Below are 8,071 nucleotides of genomic sequence, written 5' to 3'. Positions count from 1 at the left end.
AACATTAGGACAAAGTTTCATGGTTGATAACATTTAAATACGAAACCCCATGATAAAGAGTAAGAAATATTTAATTATTATAAAATTAATGATTAACAATGATATAATTAATAGAAATTAATCAGATTATAATTCAAAATAATTAAAATATAAAATTTATGAATATAGAATTTTTAAAAAAATTATATTGAAAAAAAAAGACTAACTAATTTATTTAGTGAATTAAAAATTATAAATAATATTAAAGGTATTAGAAATATGAGGTTTGGATATAAAAAAATTTTAAAGCATAAGAAAACGTTAAAAATAGTATTTAAAAGTATAAAGCAGTCTTGAAAACTAATTTAATAAAAAGAAACCTAAGATAGTTTAATCTTACCGGTGATTTTTCTATATATAATTTGGCATGTAGATCTCTTTTCCTCTCCTATTTTTATGGCTTTAAATGCACCACCACTGTGACACATAAACATGTTGTCCTATATGTTAGAGATTTTATATTAGGTTATATAATCCAATATTATGAGAGTAGCATGTCATTCTTCCTTTTGGTTTTCTAGATTCAATATCTCTATTTTTTTATCTTTAGATTATTTTCTCTCTTTAGATTATTTTCTCTCAAGTCTAAAGAAACATATTTTTTCTTTTTTTTTATTTATTTTATTTTTCATTCAACTTTATATAATTCATATTGCTTGATGAGATCTGTGGTTCATAAACATGATTATAGGCCTATGTAAATCATTTCGTTTCATTTCTCCTATATATTGTTCACCATTGTTTGAGTTTTAATACCAGCACTTTGTATGATTTGAGCATTGATAATTAGATTTCATCATTTATTTTAAATATTTATTATTGCCTTATGCATGACATATTAATAACACTAGAATTTTGTAAGGTTTGACGGTGCAACATAGACCAAGTAACTGGTCATGGCCCAAGGAGATTAAAAGGGGCGAGTTTGAGTAACTTGACTTGATTAGTGTCGACTACTGTAGCAGCAAAACAAAGGTTAAAAAATTATTAAAAATCCAAAAAAAATAAATAAATGTATGTTTAAAGTAAGATTACACAAAACATTTCAAATTAATATTAAAAAATAATAAAAATATAGATTTAAAAAAATCGACTTTTGATTGGGGGTATTTTTTGAAATAATTCAAAAAGATAGGAAAATATAAAAAATAAGTATTTATGGCCAAAAGATTTTCCAATCTTTTTCTAAAATGACAGAAAACATGAAAAAAATCTCCCAAATAAATTTAACATTTTTGGGATTTTTTATTTTTTATTTTGAATTTTTTAATGTCCCCAAGTTGGACACCCAACTCGAGATAACTAGGGCTCAACCAGTAGTTGAGCCCAAGTAACTCAGCCGAGTAGAAACTACTAGGCCAAATTTTCAATCACTGTTTTTTACCTATCGGCCATGAATCTCTCTCTCTATCCCTCAAATTTCTCTCAAATCCTTTCTTCAGCGGAGCTCATGTCACCCATCTTTCTCTTATGTTACCTTGGGTGAAGAAAACAAAATGACAACGAACTCTTACTACTCTAACTAATCCTACGTTAAATGTATCATTTGTTGCGTTCCATTATAATCCACCTCCTAGGTTCATTTTTGTGCTTTTTTTTCTCTTGACCTTTGGTTTTTAGATACATTATGTCCAATGTGTTGAATCACTTCTATTAAAGAGTATTGAATTGTGCTTCTTTGCTGATTTTTTATGTCATGTATGTTGTTATATTGCATAGATGAGTTTTTGGCATCCTTCATAAAACTAATATTTTGAATTTCCTATTTTCATGAATTCCAAATTTACTTTCATATTTGTTGATGTTTAGTTCGATGAATGTTTCTTATTGAGATTGGCAAAATTTGCATATTTGATGTTGTTGAAATATATATATTGTATTTTTTATATCTTATTTATTTTTGTTTTGCTTTATTTAGCCTTATTTTTGCAGCATCACCCCAATTATTATTATTATTTATTAAAAAATTTAACTTACTCTAGAACTTAAATACCTTGCGTATCTATAGATATATATTGGTTCTCTCCAAGGGATGTGCTTTACGCTATTTACAAAACCCTATTACCAATAAATAAAATTTTTAAATCAGTACTAAATAAATAGAGAAGTTCTAAACAACTCTATTGCCAATAAACAAATAGAGAAGTTCTAAACAAAGAATGAGGTAAGAGAAAAAGCCATGTCAATATCCATTAAACTCTTAGTACATGTTAAACACCATGTAACACTGATTTAAACAAATTTTAAAATTTTGCAACTTAAATACCTCACGCATTTATAGAAATTATTTATTTAAAATTTTATTGACAAGGATTGTTTATAAAGAGAGAAAAAGTCTTATAAAAGTTTAGAAAGAGAGAGAGATTGTTTCCATATCTTATTGAGAAATAGGATAATTATTTTTTATCTAACCCTTCCTAAAATTTGTTCGTGAAGAATAGAGAAAAGATGATCTCTACCGTTTCCTAATATTTTATGCATGAAGAGTATCTATTTTAGGAAGAGTATAAGAGATAATCTCTTAATACGAGATTTTCGGAAATCAACATTTTAGTAGGATTTATTTGAGAGAATATTCACAATAGAGAAATAATGAGATATTTTAGGAGAGATTTTGAGGAGAGAGAGTACATGCAAGAGAGAGAAAATGAGAGATTTTAGGAAATCAAGATTTTAGTAAGATTTATTTGAGAGAATATACACATGAGAGAGAGAGAGATAATGAGAGTTGTTATGAAAGATTTTAAGGAGAGAGAGACTACGTACAAGAGAGAGAGAATGGGAGAGTTTAGGAGAGATTTTGAGGAGAGAGAATATATCCAAGAATGAGGAAGGGGAAGAGGAAGAAAGGGAGAGAGCTCAATCTATTTTTCATTTATATCTTAAACCTATATTTACTATTTTCTCACCTAAAATATCTATCTCATGCTAAGAGAGGGAGATTTCATATCTCACGCTATGTTAGGACTTCCATTTTAATTAAGTTTAGAAGTCTTATAAATACAGTCTCTCAACCTCTCAAAATTGTTTCACATGCCCCTTTCAACCTCTCAACAAGGTGTGCTTGGTTTTTCTCTCTCTCTCTTTGTGCACGAGTTTCAAAAATTTATTGACTTATGATTTTTAGTTTGTTATTTGAATTAATGAAATTATGTATTTTTAGTTTTTTAATCTATGTTTTGGCTATATGAAGTGAGAAGTTGAGTTAAGTATGTTAGGAATTTTGATGGCAATTACATGCTTTTCATGTTACTCTTCTGGTTTTTGGTAGTAAAATTTTGGATAAAAGAATCTTAAGAGTTTGTTCATGGATGACTTTTTAGTTTTTTAATCAATGTTCTGGCTATTTGAAGTGAGAAGTTGAGTTAAGTATATGTTAGGAATTTTGATTGTTATTGTATGCTCTTCATATTATTCTTCTAGATTTTGGTAGTGAAATTTTGCATAAATGAATCCCAGGACTTTGTTCATGGATAAATTGAGATATCCGTCTAACGTTTTTGGGCGTTGGCTTTATATATTTTGGCCTCATGTCACTTTATATAGTATCATTATGTTCCAAAGCTGAATGTGCATGGACACCGGCTTATATGGCATTATTATGAGAAACTATTAATGCTATTTAATATGAATATACCGATTTATGGTGAACCCTTCTTCCAATATTTTTGTCAAGTTTTAGCAATTTTGCAGATTTTATTTTCAGATGAAATAGGTGCTAGAATGGTAGGATTTATTTTTTGGATCTTTATCCGTTTTTTTAATGATGATGGTAGATTGCAATTCAAAATCAGAATACCTATATCTATTGTCACTATCCTTTGATATTTATAATAAAAAATCTTACCTCTACCCTTAAGAAGATATTTAAAATAAAAATTCTCATCTTTACCCTCAAGACCGTATGATTTGTCTTTTATCTCTCTCTACTCTCCAAATATATAAACTTCAATATATTTGCTCTTTCTCTCTCATCTAACAATCTCACTCTAAGCAATCAAGCAACAAAGACATGGGGTATGATCTGTCACATTACTGATCCACAGAGGTAATCTCCATCCTAAGGGATAATAATATCACAATACTAAATTCACAATTGAAAGATTAACCATGGCCTTCATGGCACACTCTTGGGATTTTCCATAATCCATAGTAAAAAGGTATGGAACTGAGAATGAATCACCGACAAAATTACAAACCAATTTCATGATTAACATATAATAGATATTACATGTAGTTACACAATGTTTCTAACCCCTGCAGTAATCTCACAACAAATATAGAATGATAGCATTTTAAATTTTCAATGATTCAAAAACATTTGCTTATAATATAATAAATATAAATCATATATAATATTATCATATAATGTATTTAATATAGTAAATAATATATATATATATTAACAATATAAATATAACAATATATAATAATATGTATTTTATATATTTTATTAATATATATTTGTATTATATATAACATATAATATAATATATGTATATATTATATAATAAATATATTATTTATAATATAATAATATAACTATTATATATAATCTTTATTTAATATAACAAATATATATTATATTTATATATTACATTTAATATAATAATATTTAGTATAATATAAGATATTTATATATGAATATAATATATATATTCAATGCATAACTTTTGAAAAATTAGAAATATTTTTTTTCGGAAGAAATCTTTTAGAAAAACAAACGCACCCTTAGAGAGAGAAAAGGAGAGAGAGAGAGAGAGAGAGAGAGAGAGAGAGAGATTTGAATTACCCCACTTGGACATATGGGTGAAAATTACTATACAACTAAGGTGTACTTCTAAATTTTATTGGCTTCAAAATCTCTGTGCTTTCCATAGTCCATCAATTGTAGAATTCTTTCCAAAGGAAGTGATCACATTAATTTACGATTATTGTACATTATAAGCAAACGTTATTACTTATTTGAGTGATTTGTTATTCATATTTATGATTGCTTCCCAACGATCTCTCTTCGTTTTTTAACATCTTCTCAATTGCAAAATATCAAGAAGCCCAACAACCACTAATAGGCTATTCTCTCTAAAGCCTTTGCTCTCAAACGGTCATTTATTTGCTATCTAAAGGTATAATAATAAAATAAGAATTTTTATATTTTCTCATTGTTTGCCATAATATATTTAATAGAATGGTTGATAAAACCACCAACCAATTACATAATTTGTAATAGTCCATGCATGCACCCATAAAACTACCAAAAGTCAATAGAATTGGCCCCATGTGTAGATGCTTTTATTTTTTTTGTTTTTTATTATTATCATGGATGTTGTACTTCCATGAAATCAAATACCATATGTTCATTTTTATGTAGTGCAATATTTATCTGCTCTTAACTTATTTGTTGTATGATGTACCGAATTAGTATGCAATACATATTAAAAAATTGTAGTAACTATGTAATAACATGAAATGGGTCGCAACCCTAGAAACCTCTCAATTCGTAAGAGTTCTTTGAACAAATATCAACGTAGAGATTCACGTTCCCGTGCTCATATAAGAGTGATCGAAAGGGCATATCAACATGTTCAATATGAACAATCTCAAAATTCGAAAACTAATATTTCACAAGACGTTTCTACGCCATTGACAAAAAATATTCCTTCATCATCAAACCAATTCTCCAATGACAATATCCATGACTACTCAGAGAGAACAGATCCTTTGCATATGGATATAGCTAATGGAATATATCCATCAGTTTCTGAGGATACCTCTATTATTGACAATGACAATGGTACAAATTCAAAATCACTGTCGTTCTATACAAATTTTGGTCACATATTTTTTGGAGAAAGAAAATCCTCTAAACTTCATTATCCTACTTTCATTTCAGATACAGCATTGACAAATAATACTTCTTCATCATTAAACCAATTCTCCAATGACAATATCCCCTACCACTCGAAGAGAAGAGATAATTTACATATGGATATAGATAATGGAATATATCCATTATCTATTATTGACAATAATAATGGGTGCCGTCTCAAGCCTCCCATTATTTGTCGACATTGTCATGCAGTCAAATTTCAATATGAACCTCCTGCTTTTTGTTGTGGAGGAGGTGGAGTGAAGTTAACTCACCTAGATACTTCGAATCAACTTTATGAATTATTTACCAATCATCATATCTTACAAAGCCAACTCAAAAAAAAATTCGAGGATATAATGGTGCATTCCAATTTACTATGTTTGTTATTGGAGATGATAAAACAAGTTCTCAAAACATAGGAGGCACATATAATGTAAAGTGAAGGGGCATATCAACCATCACCTTCCATCTCTAATCCCTAATGAACACTCTCTGAGGTTCTTACGGTTATATTTCTATGATACAGAAAATGGAGTTAGCAGTCATCTCAAACATTACGACATACTAAACCCCAGATTGATTTAGCTCTTCACACATATTTTACAAAAATATAATCCATATGTCTCAGTTTTTAGAAGCTTGATTCATTGCCATGATTTAAGACCATATCGATTAGTTATCAACTGTGACCCAAGATTTGATTAAAGAGTTTACAATGAACCTATTACATCACAAGTTGCTGCAATTTCGATAGAAACAGATAATGATGCACAAATCCAAGGTAGGAATATTGTTGTCTGAGGGTAATCTGAAGAAACAAATAAAGTATCTGAAATTACAGGATGTTATGATCCATTACAATATCCATTACTTTTCCACCGTGATGAAACAGGACGGCAACCCAAGATACTCATAAGAGAAACTGAGTCCAACATAAGATAAGAATATATTACTTGCTGTGAATATTATGCATATAAATTGCAAATAAGACCTAGTGAAAATTTTGCGAATCGGGCGGCTCTTACAACGATATTTGGTTGTGTAGATACCCCTCTAAATTTTGGCTAAAGAAACTCCTAAAAACCACGATTCTGAGCTTGAAAGCCACAAAAACCCTAGTAGAGCATTGATGACCTAGACCTAAAATAATTGCCCAAAACTGCCAAAAATCTATCTCAACTTGAAGTAGACCCCAAGATCTTTTCAGTAGTATAAGAATTGCCTCAATCAGACCTGCAAATAAAAATATCCAATAAATGACAATTTAGTCCCTATGAGACCTAAGTGTCGGCCTCGGCCCGGGCGTGACGTGGCTCGGCAGGCCCAGAAAATTCCAAAAAAATTCAAAAAATTAAAAAAAAAAAAAATCAATTGAATCCTATAAATACCCCCTCCATAACCCAAAAAGGGAAGAAAAGAAAGAAGATCAAGAAATCCTTTAGAAATTCTCAAAATTAGGAAAATAGCCCAAAAATAGAAAAACCCTTAAAAAATTAGAAAAAATCACAAAAAATCCTAGAGTTCATATTCAACCTTAGGAGATCCCAAAACCCTTAGAAAACTAAGGGAATTCTGCTCTAATCCTCAAGAAAAACCTAGGTAGACCCTACCTAAAATTCCTGTTTTTTCTCATGCCTTAGAAACCCTAGATCTAGGTAAAAAAATATTAGATATAAGAATTTCAGCAAGCATAAAGCATCCAAAAAAGAGATGGTGGTGAAAATCCGAAGAGCGGCCTGATCCAATCCTGAAACTCTAGGTTTTGGGTCTCTAGAGGTAAATATATCTTTTTTTGTTTAATTTTGTTGATTTTTCTTCATTTAATTCTCTGTTTTATTTTATTATTTCCAGAAATTTATTTATTATTAGATTTTTTAAAATTTAGAAGTATTTTTTAGTAAAAATATGGATTTGGAGCTGACGCTGTCAACAAACTCAGAAAAGATCAGATATGTATAGGTATGGGATTTTTCTAAGCCCATAATTCAAGCAACCTCACTTTTTTTGCTTTTTAAAAAAAGTGACTCAGTTTTTACGAAAATTTGAGTAGATCACATCCTAGAGGTCGGTGCAAATCAAAGCATAACAGTTTGTGTCACATCCCAAGTTTTATAATATTAAAATTCTTGAGATGTGACAATCTATTCTTAAAGAGCAAAA

Source organism: Amborella trichopoda, chromosome 3, assembly GCF_054954075.1.
Source record: "Amborella trichopoda isolate Santa Cruz 75 chromosome 3, AtrichopodaSantaCruz75HAP2 v2.0, whole genome shotgun sequence".
In the NCBI taxonomy this organism is placed as follows: domain Eukaryota; kingdom Viridiplantae; phylum Streptophyta; class Magnoliopsida; order Amborellales; family Amborellaceae; genus Amborella; species Amborella trichopoda.
This window is presented reverse-complemented; position numbering follows the sequence as displayed.